At 37.3% G+C, this 14,957-nt stretch overlaps 1 non-coding gene across 1 annotated transcript; it reads right to left on the reverse strand.

Moving 5' to 3' along the window:
• Nucleotides 1–13,903: 13,903 nt before the first annotated feature.
• On the reverse strand, nt 13,904–14,010 carry LOC146951653 (small nucleolar RNA R71). The gene has a single exon (XR_015025255.1). It is a non-coding gene; the product is annotated as a small nucleolar RNA R71 (small nucleolar RNA).
• Nucleotides 14,011–14,957: the final 947 nt, after the last annotated feature.

A 14,957-nucleotide genomic window follows, 5' to 3' on the forward strand; every position in this document is an offset into this window, starting at 1 on the left:
GACTTCCATGGGATATTTTTGCATTCTCTAAAAATTCGGCCAAAATGGAGGACAAGAAAATCTCCTCGTTATTTTAGGACATTACTGTTTTCGACCCTTTTTTACTAGGAAGGCCATAAAGTGGCCGATTTGTATTGAATCTTAGCATGTGACAATTCGTTGGATAGGTAAACAACATAGCTACGACTTCCATGGGGTATTTTTGCATTCTCTAAAAATTCGGCCAAAATGGAGGTTAAGAAAATCTCCTCGTTAATTTAGGACATTACTCATTTTCGACCCTTTTTTACTAGGAAGGCCATAATGTGGCCGATTTGCATTGAATCTTAGCATGTGACAATTCTTTGGATAGGTAACCAACATAACTACGACTTCCGTGGGATATTTTTGCATTCTCTAAAAATTCGGCCAAAATGGAGGTTAAGAAAATCTCCTTGTTATTTTAGGACATTACTCGTTTTCGACCCTTTTTTACTAGGAAGGCCATAAAGTGGCCGGTTTGTATTGAATCTTAGCATGTGACAATTCGTTGGATAGGTAAACAACAAAGCTACGATTTCCACGGGATATTTTTACATTCTCTAAATATTCGGCCAAAATGGAGGTTAAGAAAATATCCTCGTTAATTTAGGACATTACTCGTTTTTGACCCTTTTTTACTAGGAAGGCCATAATGTGGCCGATTTGCATTGAATCTTAGCATGTGACAATTCGTTGGATAGGTAAACAACATAACTACGACTTCCATGGGATATTTTTGCATTCTCTTAAAATTCGGCCAAAATGGAGGTCAAGAAAATCTCCTCGTTAATTTAGGACATTACTCGTTTTCGACCATTTTTTACTAGGAAGGCCATAATGTGGCCGATTTGCATTGAATCTTAGCATGTGACAATTCGTTGGATAGGTAAACAACATAACTACGACTTCCATGGTATATTTTTGCATTCTCTAAAAATTCGGCCAAAATGGAGGTTAAGAAAATCTCCTCGTCAATTTAGGACATTACTCGTTTTCGACCATTTTTTACTAGGAAGGCCATAAAGTGGCCGATTTGTATTGAATCTTAGCATGTGACAATTCGTTGGATAGGTAAACAACATAACAACGACTTCCATGTGATATTTTTGCATTCTCTAAAAATAAGACCAAAATGGAGGTTAAGAAAATCTCCTCGTTAATTTAGGACATTACTCGTTTTCGACCATTTTTTACTAGGAAGGCCATAATGTGGCCAATTTGCATTGAATCTTAGCATGTGACAATTCGTTGGATAGGTAACCAACATAACTACGACTTCCGTGGGATATTTTTGCATTCTCTTAAAATTCGGCCAAAACGGACGTCAAGAAAATCTCCTCGTTAATTTAGGACATTACTCGTTTTCGACCATTTTTTACTAGGAAGGCCATAATGTGGCCGATTTACATTGAATCTTAGCATGTGACAATTCGTTGGATAGGTAAACAACATAACTACGACTTCCATGGTATATTTTTGCATTCTCTAAAAATTCGGCCAAAATGGAGGTTAAGAAAATCTCCTCGTTAATTTAGGACATTACTCGTTTTCGACCATTTTTTACTAGGAAGGCCATAATGTGGCCGATTTGCATTGAATCTTAGCATGTGACAATTCGTTGGATTGGTAAACAACATAACTACGACTTCCATGGTATATTTTTGCATTCTCTAAAAATTCGGCCAAAATGGAGGTTAAGAAAATCTCCTCGTTAATTTAGGACATTACTCGTTTTCGACCCTTTTTTACTAGGAAGGCCATAATGTGGCCGATTTGCTTTGAATCTTAGCATGTGACAATTCGTTGGATAGGTAAACAACATAACTACGACTTCCATGGGATATTTTTGCATTCTCTTAAAATTCGGCCAAAATGGAGGTCAAGAAAATCTTCTCGTTAATTTAGGACATTACTCGTTTTCGACCCTTTTTTACTAGGAAGGCCATAAAGTGGCCGGTTTGTATTGAATCGTAGCATGTGACAATTCGTTGGATAGGTAAACAACATAACAACGACTTCCATGTGATATTTTTGCATTCTCTAAAAATTAGGCCAAAATGGAGGTTAAGAAAATCTCCTCGTTAATTTAGGACATTACTCGTTTTCGACCATTTTTTACTAGGAAGGCCATAATGTGGCCGATTTGCATTGAATCTTAGCATGTGACAATTCATTGGATAGGTAAACAACATAACTACGACTTCCATGGTATATTTTTGCATTCTCTAAAAATTCGGCCAAAATGGAGGTTAAGAAAATCTCCTCGTTAATTTAGGACATTACTCGTTTTCGACCATTTTTTACTAGGAAGGCCATAATGTGGCCGATTTGCATTGAATCTTAGCATGTGACAATTCGTTGGATAGGTAAACAACATAACAACGACTTCCATGTGATAGTTTTGCATTCTCTAAAAATAAGACCAAAATGGAGGTTAAGAAAATCTCCTCGTTAATTTAGGACATTACTCGTTTTCGACCATTTTTTACTAGGAAGGCCATAATGTGGCCAATTTGCATTGAATCTTAGCATGTGACAATTCGTTGGATAGGTAACCAACATAACTACGACTTCCGTGGGATATTTTTGCATTCTCTTAAAATTCGGCCAAAATGGACGTCAAGAAAATCTCCTCGTTAATTTAGGACATTACTCGTTTTCGACCATTTTTTACTAGGAAGGCCATAATGTGGCCGATATGCATTGAATCTTAGCATGTGACAATTCGCTGGATAGGTAAACAACATAACTACGACTTCCATGGGATATTTTTGCATTCTCTAAAAATTCGGCCAAAATGGAGGACAAGAAAATCTCCTCGTTATTTTAGGACATTACTGTTTTCGACCCTTTTTTACTAGGAAGGCCATAAAGTGGCCGATTTGTATTGAATCTTAGCATGTGACAATTCGTTGGATAGGTAAACAACATAGCTACGACTTCCATGGGGTATTTTTGCATTCTCTAAAAATTCGGCCAAAATGGAGGTTAAGAAAATCTCCTCGTTAATTTAGGACATTACTCATTTTCGACCCTTTTTTACTAGGAAGGCCATAATGTGGCCGATTTGCATTGAATCTTAGCATGTGACAATTCGTTGGATAGGTAAACAACATAACTACGACTTCCCTGGTATATTTTTGCATTCTCTAAAAATTCGGCCAAAATGGAGGTTAAAAAAATCTCCTCGTTAATTTAGGACATTACTCGTTTTCGACCCTTTTTTACTAGGAAGGCCATAATGTGGCCGATTTGCATTGAATCTTAGCATGTGACAATTCTTTGGATAGGTAACCAACATAACTACGACTTCCGTGGGATATTTTTGCATTCTCTAAAAATTCGGCCAAAATGGAGGTTAAGAAAATCTCCTTGTTATTTTAGGACATTACTCGTTTTCGACCCTTTTTTACTAGGAAGGCCATAAAGTGGCCGGTTTGTATTGAATCTTAGCATGTGACAATTCGTTGGATAGGTAAACAACAAAGCTACGATTTCCACGGGATATTTTTACATTCTCTAAATATTCGGCCAAAATGGAGGTTAAGAAAATATCCTCGTTAATTTAGGACATTACTCGTTTTTGACCCTTTTTTACTAGGAAGGCCATAATGTGGCCGATTTGCATTGAATCTTAGCATGTGACAATTCGTTGGATAGGTAAACAACATAACTACGACTTCCATGGGATATTTTTGCATTCTCTTAAAATTCGGCCAAAATGGAGGTCAAGAAAATCTCCTCGTTAATTTAGGACATTACTCGTTTTCGACCATTTTTTACTAGGAAGGCCATAATGTGGCCGATTTGCATTGAATCTTAGCATGTGACAATTCGTTGGATAGGTAAACAACATAACTACGACTTCCATGGTATATTTTTGCATTCTCTAAAAATTCGGCCAAAATGGAGGTTAAGAAAATCTCCTCGTCAATTTAGGACATTACTCGTTTTCGACCATTTTTTACTAGGAAGGCCATAAAGTGGCCGATTTGTATTGAATCTTAGCATGTGACAATTCGTTGGATAGGTAAACAACATAACAACGACTTCCATGTGATATTTTTGCATTCTCTAAAAATAAGACCAAAATGGAGGTTAAGAAAATCTCCTCGTTAATTTAGGACATTACTCGTTTTCGACCATTTTTTACTAGGAAGGCCATAATGTGGCCAATTTGCATTGAATCTTAGCATGTGACAATTCGTTGGATAGGTAACCAACATAACTACGACTTCCGTGGGATATTTTTGCATTCTCTTAAAATTCGGCCAAAACGGACGTCAAGAAAATCTCCTCGTTAATTTAGGACATTACTCGTTTTCGACCATTTTTTACTAGGAAGGCCATAATGTGGCCGATTTGCATTGAATCTTAGCATGTGACAATTCGTTGGATAGGTAAACAACATAACTACGACTTCCATGGTATATTTTTGCATTCTCTAAAAATTCGGCCAAAATGGAGGTTAAGAAAATCTCCTCGTTAATTTAGGACATTACTCGTTTTCGACCATTTTTTACTAGGAAGGCCATAATGTGGCCGATTTGCATTGAATCTTAGCATGTGACAATTCGTTGGATTGGTAAACAACATAACTACGACTTCCATGGTATATTTTTGCATTCTCTAAAAATTCGGCCAAAATGGAGGTTAAGAAAATCTCCTCGTTAATTTAGGACATTACTCGTTTTCGACCCTTTTTTACTAGGAAGGCCATAATGTGGCCGATTTGCATTGAATCTTAGCATGTGACAATTCGTTGGATAGGTAAACAACATAACTACGACTTCCATGGGATATTTTTGCATTCTCTTAAAATTCGGCCAAAATGGAGGTCAAGAAAATCTTCTCGTTAATTTAGGACATTACTCGTTTTCGACCCTTTTTTACTAGGAAGGCCATAAAGTGGCCGGTTTGTATTGAATCGTAGCATGTGACAATTCATTGGATAGGTAAACAACATAACAACGACTTCCATGTGATATTTTTGCATTCTCTAAAAATTAGGCCAAAATGGAGGTTAAGAAAATCTCCTCGTTAATTTAGGACATTACTCGTTTTCGACCATTTTTTACTAGGAAGGCCATAATGTGGCCGATTTGCATTGAATCTTAGCATGTGACAATTCATTGGATAGGTAAACAACATAACTACGACTTCCATGGTATATTTTTGCATTCTCTAAAAATTCGGCCAAAATGGAGGTTAAGAAAATCTCCTCGTTAATTTAGGACATTACTCGTTTTCGACCCTTTTTTACTAGGAAGGCCATAATGTGGCCGATTTGCTTTGAATCTTAGCATGTGACAATTCGTTGGATAGGTAAACAACATAACTACGACTTCCATGGGATATTTTTGCATTCTCTTAAAATTCGGCCAAAATGGAGGTCAAGAAAATCTTCTCGTTAATTTAGGACATTACTCGTTTTCGACCCTTTTTTACTAGGAAGGCCATAAAGTGGCCGGTTTGTATTGAATCGTAGCATGTGACAATTCGTTGGATAGGTAAACAACATAACAACGACTTCCATGTGATATTTTTGCATTCTCTAAAAATTAGGCCAAAATGGAGGTTAAGAAAATCTCCTCGTTAATTTAGGACATTACTCGTTTTCGACCATTTTTTACTAGGAAGGCCATAATGTGGCCGATTTGCATTGAATCTTAGCATGTGACAATTCATTGGATAGGTAAACAACATAACTACGACTTCCATGGTATATTTTTGCATTCTCTAAAAATTCGGCCAAAATGGAGGTTAAGAAAATCTCCTCGTTAATTTAGGACATTACTCGTTTTCGACCATTTTTTACTAGGAAGGCCATAATGTGGCCGATTTGCATTGAATCTTAGCATGTGACAATTCGTTGGATAGGTAAACAACATAACAACGACTTCCATGTGATAGTTTTGCATTCTCTAAAAATAAGACCAAAATGGAGGTTAAGAAAATCTCCTCGTTAATTTAGGACATTACTCGTTTTCGACCATTTTTTACTAGGAAGGCCATAATGTGGCCAATTTGCATTGAATCTTAGCATGTGACAATTCGTTGGATAGGTAACCAACATAACTACGACTTCCGTGGGATATTTTTGCATTCTCTTAAAATTCGGCCAAAATGGACGTCAAGAAAATCTCCTCGTTAATTTAGGACATTACTCGTTTTCGACCATTTTTTACTAGGAAGGCCATAATGTGGCCGATATGCATTGAATCTTAGCATGTGACAATTCGCTGGATAGGTAAACAACATAACTACGACTTCCATGGGATATTTTTGCATTCTCTAAAAATTCGGCCAAAATGGAGGACAAGAAAATCTCCTCGTTATTTTAGGACATTACTGTTTTCGACCCTTTTTTACTAGGAAGGCCATAAAGTGGCCGATTTGTATTGAATCTTAGCACGTGACAATTCGTTGGATAGGTAAACAACATAACAACGACTTCCATGGGGTATTTTTGCATTCTCTAAAAATTCGGCCAAAATGGAGGTTAAGAAAATCTCCTCGTTATTTTAGGAAATTACTGTTTTCGACCCTTTTTAACTAGGAAGGCCATAAAGTGGCCGATTTGTATTGAATCTTAGCATGTGACAATTCGTTGGATAGGTAAACAACATAGCTACGACTTCCATGGGGTATTTTTGCATTCTCTAAAAATTCGGCCAAAATGGAGGTTAAGAAAATCTCCTCGTTAATTTAGGACATTACTCGTTTTCGACCCTTTTTTACTAGGAAGGCCATAAAGTGGCCGGTTTGTATTTAATCTTAGCATGTGACAATTCATTGGATAGGTAAACAACATAACAACGACTTCCATGGGATATTTTTGCATTCTCTAAAAATTCGGCCAAAATGGAGGTTAAGAAAATCTCCTCGTTATTTTAGGACATTACTCGTTTTCGACCCTTTTTTACTAGGAAGGCCATAAAGTGGCCGGTTTGTATTGAATCTTAGCATGTGACAATTCGTTGGATAGGTAAACAACAAAGCTACGATTTCCACGGGATATTTTTACATTCTCTAAATATTCGGCCAAAATGGAGGTTAAGAAAATATCCTCGTTAATTTAGGACATTACTCGTTTTTGACCCTTTTTTACTAGGAAGGCCATAATGTGGCCGATTTGCATTGAATCTTAGCATGTGACAATTCGTTGGATAGGTAAACAACATAACTACGACTTCCATGGGATATTTTTGCATTCTCTTAAAATTCGGCCAAAATGGAGGTCAAGAAAATCTCCTCGTTAATATAGGACATTACTCGTTTTCGACCATTTTTTACTAGGAAGGCCATAATGTGGCCGATTTGCATTGAATCTTAGCATGTGACAATTCGTTGGATAGGTAAACAACATAACTACGACTTCCATGGTATATTTTTGCATTCTCTAAAAATTCGGCCAAAATGGAGGTTAAGAAAATCTCCTCGTCAATTTAGGACATTACTCGTTTTCGACCATTTTTTACTAGGAAGGCCATAAAGTGGCCGATTTGTATTGAATCTTAGCATGTGACAATTCGTTGGATAGGTAAACAACATAACAACGACTTCCATGTGATATTTTTGCATTCTCTAAAAATAAGACCAAAATGGAGGTTAAGAAAATCTCCTCGTTAATTTAGGACATTACTCGTTTTCGACCATTTTTTACTAGGAAGGCCATAATGTGGCCAATTTGCATTGAATCTTAGCATGTGACAATTCGTTGGATAGGTAACCAACATAACTACGACTTCCGTGGGATATTTTTGCATTCTCTTAAAATTCGGCCAAAACGGACGTCAAGAAAATCTCCTCGTTAATTTAGGACATTACTCGTTTTCGACCATTTTTTACTAGGAAGGCCATAATGTGGCCGATTTGCATTGAATCTTAGCATGTGACAATTCGTTGGATAGGTAAACAACATAACTACGACTTCCATGGTATATTTTTGCATTCTCTAAAAATTCGGCCAAAATGGAGGTTAAGAAAATCTCCTCGTTAATTTAGGACATTACTCGTTTTCGACCATTTTTTACTAGGAAGGCCATAATGTGGCCGATTTGCATTGAATCTTAGCATGTGACAATTCGTTGGATTGGTAAACAACATAACTACGACTTCCATGGTATATTTTTGCATTCTCTAAAAATTCGGCCAAAATGGAGGTTAAGAAAATCTCCTCGTTAATTTAGGACATTACTCGTTTTCGACCCTTTTTTACTAGGAAGGCCATAATGTGGCCGATTTGCATTGAATCTTAGCATGTGACAATTCGTTGGATAGGTAAACAACATAACTACGACTTCCATGGGATATTTTTGCATTCTCTTAAAATTCGGCCAAAATGGAGGTCAAGAAAATCTTCTCGTTAATTTAGGACATTACTCGTTTTCGACCCTTTTTTACTAGGAAGGCCATAAAGTGGCCGGTTTGTATTGAATCGTAGCATGTGACAATTCGTTGGATAGGTAAACAACATAACAACGACTTCCATGTGATATTTTTGCATTCTCTAAAAATTAGGCCAAAATGGAGGTTAAGAAAATCTCCTCGTTAATTTAGGACATTACTCGTTTTCGACCATTTTTTACTAGGAAGGCCATAATGTGGCCGATTTGCATTGAATCTTAGCATGTGACAATTCATTGGATAGGTAAACAACATAACTACGACTTCCATGGTATATTTTTGCATTCTCTAAAAATTCGGCCAAAATGGAGGTTAAGAAAATCTCCTCGTTAATTTAGGACATTACTCGTTTTCGACCATTTTTTACTAGGAAGGCCATAATGTGGCCGATTTGCATTGAATCTTAGCATGTGACAATTCGTTGGATAGGTAAACAACATAACAACGACTTCCATGTGATAGTTTTGCATTCTCTAAAAATAAGACCAAAATGGAGGTTAAGAAAATCTCCTCGTTAATTTAGGACATTACTCGTTTTCGACCATTTTTTACTAGGAAGGCCATAATGTGGCCAATTTGCATTGAATCTTAGCATGTGACAATTCGTTGGATAGGTAACCAACATAACTACGACTTCCGTGGGATATTTTTGCATTCTCTTAAAATTCGGCCAAAATGGACGTCAAGAAAATCTCCTCGTTAATTTAGGACATTACTCGTTTTCGACCATTTTTTACTAGGAAGGCCATAATGTGGCCGATATGCATTGAATCTTAGCATGTGACAATTCGCTGGATAGGTAAACAACATAACTACTACTTCCATGGGATATTTTTGCATTCTCTAAAAATTCGGCCAAAATGGAGGACAAGAAAATCTCCTCGTTATTTTAGGACATTACTGTTTTCGACCCTTTTTTACTAGGAAGGCCATAAAGTGGCCGATTTGTATTGAATCTTAGCATGTGACAATTCGTTGGATAGGTAAACAACATAACAACGACTTCCATGGGGTATTTTTGCATTCTCTAAAAATTCGGCCAAAATGGAGGTTTAGAAAATCTCCTCGTTATTTTAGGAAATTACTGTTTTCGACCCTTTTTAACTAGGAAGGCCATAAAGTGGCCGATTTGTATTGAATCTTAGCATGTGACAATTCGTTGGATAGGTAAACAACATAGCTACGACTTCCATGGGGTATTTTTGCATTCTCTAAAAATTCGGCCAAAATGGAGGTTAAGAAAATCTCCTCGTTAATTTAGGACATTACTCGTTTTCGACCCTTTTTTACTAGGAAGGCCATAAAGTGGCCGGTTTGTATTTAATCTTAGCATGTGACAATTCGTTGGATAGGTAAACAACATAACAACGACTTCCATGGGATATTTTTGCATTCTCTAAAAATTAGGCCAAAATGGAGGTTAAGAAAATCTCCTCGTTAATTTAGGACATTACTCGTTTTCGACCCTTTTTTACTAGGAAGGCCATAATGTGGCCGATTTGCATTGAATCTTAGCATGTGACAATTCGTTGGATTGGTAAACAACATAACTACGACTTCCATGGTATATTTTTGCATTCTCTAAAAATTCGGCCAAAATGGAGGTTAAGAAAATCTCCTCGTTAATTTAGGACATTACTCGTTTTCGACCCTTTTTTACTAGGAAGGCCATAATGTGGCCGATTTGCATTGAATCTTAGCATGTGACAATTCGTTGGATAGGTAAACAACATAACTACGACTTCCATGGGATATTTTTGCATTCTCTTAAAATTCGGCCAAAATGGAGGTCAAGAAAATCTTCTCGTTAATTTAGGACATTACTCGTTTTCGACCCTTTTTTACTAGGAAGGCCATAAAGTGGCCGGTTTGTATTGAATCGTAGCATGTGACAATTCGTTGGATAGGTAAACAACATAACAACGACTTCCATGTGATATTTTTGCATTCTCTAAAAATTAGGCCAAAATGGAGGTTAAGAAAATCTCCTCGTTAATTTAGGACATTACTCGTTTTCGACCATTTTTTACTAGGAAGGCCATAATGTGGCCGATTTGCATTGAATCTTAGCATGTGACAATTCATTGGATAGGTAAACAACATAACTACGACTTCCATGGTATATTTTTGCATTCTCTAAAAATTCGGCCAAAATGGAGGTTAAGAAAATCTCCTCGTTAATTTAGGACATTACTCGTTTTCGACCATTTTTTACTAGGAAGGCCATAATGTGGCCGATTTGCATTGAATCTTAGCATGTGACAATTCGTTGGATAGGTAAACAACATAACAACGACTTCCATGTGATAGTTTTGCATTCTCTAAAAATAAGACCAAAATGGAGGTTAAGAAAATCTCCTCGTTAATTTAGGACATTACTCGTTTTCGACCATTTTTTACTAGGAAGGCCATAATGTGGCCAATTTGCATTGAATCTTAGCATGTGACAATTCGTTGGATAGGTAACCAACATAACTACGACTTCCGTGGGATATTTTTGCATTCTCTTAAAATTCGGCCAAAATGGACGTCAAGAAAATCTCCTCGTTAATTTAGGACATTACTCGTTTTCGACCATTTTTTACTAGGAAGGCCATAATGTGGCCGATATGCATTGAATCTTAGCATGTGACAATTCGCTGGATAGGTAAACAACATAACTACTACTTCCATGGGATATTTTTGCATTCTCTAAAAATTCGGCCAAAATGGAGGACAAGAAAATCTCCTCGTTATTTTAGGACATTACTGTTTTCGACCCTTTTTTACTAGGAAGGCCATAAAGTGGCCGATTTGTATTGAATCTTAGCATGTGACAATTCGTTGGATAGGTAAACAACATAACAACGACTTCCATGGGGTATTTTTGCATTCTCTAAAAATTCGGCCAAAATGGAGGTTTAGAAAATCTCCTCGTTATTTTAGGAAATTACTGTTTTCGACCCTTTTTAACTAGGAAGGCCATAAAGTGGCCGATTTGTATTGAATCTTAGCATGTGACAATTCGTTGGATAGGTAAACAACATAGCTACGACTTCCATGGGGTATTTTTGCATTCTCTAAAAATTCGGCCAAAATGGAGGTTAAGAAAATCTCCTCGTTAATTTAGGACATTACTCGTTTTCGACCCTTTTTTACTAGGAAGGCCATAAAGTGGCCGGTTTGTATTTAATCTTAGCATGTGACAATTCGTTGGATAGGTAAACAACATAACAACGACTTCCATGGGATATTTTTGCATTCTCTAAAAATTAGGCCAAAATGGAGGTTAAGAAAATCTCCTCGTTAATTTAGGACATTACTCGTTTTCGACCATTTTTTACTAGGAAGGCCATAATGTGGCCGATATGCATTGAATCTTAGCATGTGACAATTCGCTGGATAGGTAAACAACATACCTACGACTTCCATGGGATATTTTTGCATTCTCTAAAAATTCGGCCAAAATGGAGGACAAGAAAATCTCCTCGTTATTTTAGGACATTACTGTTTTCGACCCTTTTTTACTAGGAAGGCCATAAAGTGGCCGATTTGTATTGAATCTTAGCATGTGACAATTCGTTGGATAGGTAAACAACATAACAACGACTTCCATGGGGTATTTTTGCATTCTCTAAAAATTCGGCCAAAATGGAGTGATGACATTCTGTCATTACGTAATATTAGGGACTTATTGTGACATTTTGATAGAGTTCTCATGCAATTTATACTGTTCTGGAGTGCAAAAAGCTTAAAATTTGAAGTCTGTTCGAAGGAAATCGCGCCGCCAATTTCAAGCCGTGCTGCGATTTTTGAAGCAAAAATACACACTTCCTGTAAAGGGGAAATCGCGGCACGCCAATTAACAAGGCGCGGCGCGATTTTGATGGGTCAGGCCCATGACTTCTATAAATACTGCACTCAAGCTGAAGAACAAGGGTTACGATTTTGGAGAGCAAAGTGCGATTTTGAGACATCGGAGACGGCTAGAAGGGCGATTTCTTCATCCTTTTACCAATTCATGTATGTTTTAATTATTTCATTGATTATGCTATTTGTAAACTCGATTATGAGTAGCTAAATCTCTTAGAGATTAGATCCGAGATGAATCTTTGTAACCCTAATTGACACATGTTGCTGTGAAACTCTATTTTGTTTATGAATTCAATTCTAGTTTATTCAATTCAATTGTTCTTAATGCTTTTTATATCTTGATCACATATAACTTGTTTTCGTGAGAATGAATGACCACTGACCATGGCTTTCAACTTAGACCTAATTGAATTGTTCTAATAAACAGGATTAGTCTAGGAATAGATAATCGTTTGTTAGTGATAATAGGTTAACGTTCGGTAAAACCTTCAAGAATTATTAGACCACCTAAGGAATTAGGGGCTGTAGTTTAAGAAGAGGGTCCTAACTCAAGGGATTGATTAGGGCTAATTTGTTAATCATCGTAAACTAGAAGAGGGTTCATAACAAATAGGTGCAGTAGACCAATTAGGGGAACTTAGAGGATTCGACGGATCTGATCTCATCTTTCTCTCCTATTTTCTTAATCAAATCTTTTCTGTTTCTTGATTTAATTAAAATCAAACCAAATCTACCGCCTAGTGGCAAAACAAAATAAATTTTATACATCCTAATTATATAACGAAATTGAATTATTGAAGTTAAAAACAGTCCTCGTGGGAACGATATTTTTACTACTTCGATAGTATTTGGTGCACTTGCCAGAGATCTATCAAGTTTTTGGCGCCGTTGCCGGGGACTGTTGAATTATTTCAACAAGGCAATTACGTTATAGTTTAGGGTTTTTGCAATTTAATTTTCTGTTTTTAATTTTTATTTTTCTGTTTTCATATTCACTTGATTACTTTGCGTTGTGCAGTGCTACTAAGGTATTTTGCTGTTTATGCGAGGTAAACAGAGCTCTGACGACTTAGAGTACGATCCGGAGATTGAAAGAACTGCTAGAGCACTTCGGAAAGCTGTCCGATCGCAAAGGTTAGCTCAATCCGTTCCACCGGGTGTTCGAGAACAAGTACCGGAGCAACTCTCAAGTGAATCTGAAACAATCTCTTCTCCTAAATCTGCAACTATGGAAGGAGAAGGAGTTGTACCACCAAGACCTAAGCTTGGAGACTACGGGTTAGCCACTCATCGCGGTCAATTGACCCACACTTTTCAACCAGCTAACCCCGTAGCGTTCGACATCAAGACAACTGTCCTCAATGGTTTGAGGGACAAGCAATTCGATGGGACTGAAGCTATGAGTCCTCATGAACACTTGAGCCGTTTTGCTGAAACCTGTGAGTTTTGTGTGCAACCAGCCACCGTGACTGAAGCACAAAAGAAGCTAAGGCTGTTTCCTTTCACCTTGACGGGAAGAGCAAAAGATTGGTTGCTAACAATTCCAAACGGGACTGTCCAAACATGGGAAGAGTTAGAGCTGAAGTTCTTGGAGAAATACTTCCCTATGTCTAAGTATTGGGACAAGAAGATGGAGATCTCTAACTTCAAGCAAGGAGAAGGTGAATCATTGTACGATGCTTGGGAGCGATTCAACTTACTTCTCAAGAGATGCCCTAATCATGAGTTCACCGAGAAGCAATACCTCCAAATCTTCACTGAGGGGGTAACACCAAACACTCGAATGTTCTTAGATGCTTCCGCGGGAGGTAGTCTCAAAAGTAAAACTGATCATGAAGTTCAAGCTCTAATTGAAAACATGGCTGGCAATGAGTATCGTGATCAAGCTAAAAAGAAAGAAAGAGGAGTGTTTGGGGTAAGTGAACAAACTGCTATCCTTGCCAACCAAGCAGCAATGAACAAACAGATCGAAGCTCTAACTAAGGAGTTTCAAGGCTTCACTTTGGCTCATAAGCAACAACAAGTGGCTGCAATCAAATGTGACTTATGTGGTGAAGAACATCCCAACGGTGAATGTGTTCCGGAAGGATCAAGTGAAGAAGCTAACTTCATGGGAGGATATCAAAGGCAGAATCAATACTACAATTCAGGCATTAATAAGCATCCAAATCTAAGCTACTCAAACAACAATGCTTTGAACTCTCAGATGCTAACTCCTCCTCAACAACAACAAAGGAAGCCATCAGCTCTTGAGGAAACTATGATGAACTTCATGAAGATGACTCAAGGCAACTTTGAAGAGATGAAGAAGAGTCAAGAAGCTGAAAGAAAGAACAATGAAGCTTCTAGGAAGATGCTTGAAACTCAACTGGGGCAATTAGCTAAGCAGTTGGCTGAACAAAACAAAGGCGGATTCTCAGGTAACACTAAAGATAACCCTAAGAATGAGTCTTGCAATGCTATTGAACTGAGGAGCAAAAAGGTTTTGACACCTTTAGTTCCAAAAGCTCCAAAGAAGGTTGATGAAGTAGTTGAGGTGGAGGAGAATGATGTAGTTGAAAAGAATGATGAGGATGTAGTTGAAAAAGAAAATGATCATGGAGTAGTTGAAAACGAAAGGAAGAAAAAAATAGAGGGAGAAAAAAGTGAGAGATTAATTGATGAAGATTCAATCT

This window comes from Medicago sativa, chromosome 1 (assembly GCF_051527215.1).
Source record: "Medicago sativa cultivar Bolivia chromosome 1, Bolivia_mono, whole genome shotgun sequence".
Classification (NCBI taxonomy): domain Eukaryota; kingdom Viridiplantae; phylum Streptophyta; class Magnoliopsida; order Fabales; family Fabaceae; genus Medicago; species Medicago sativa.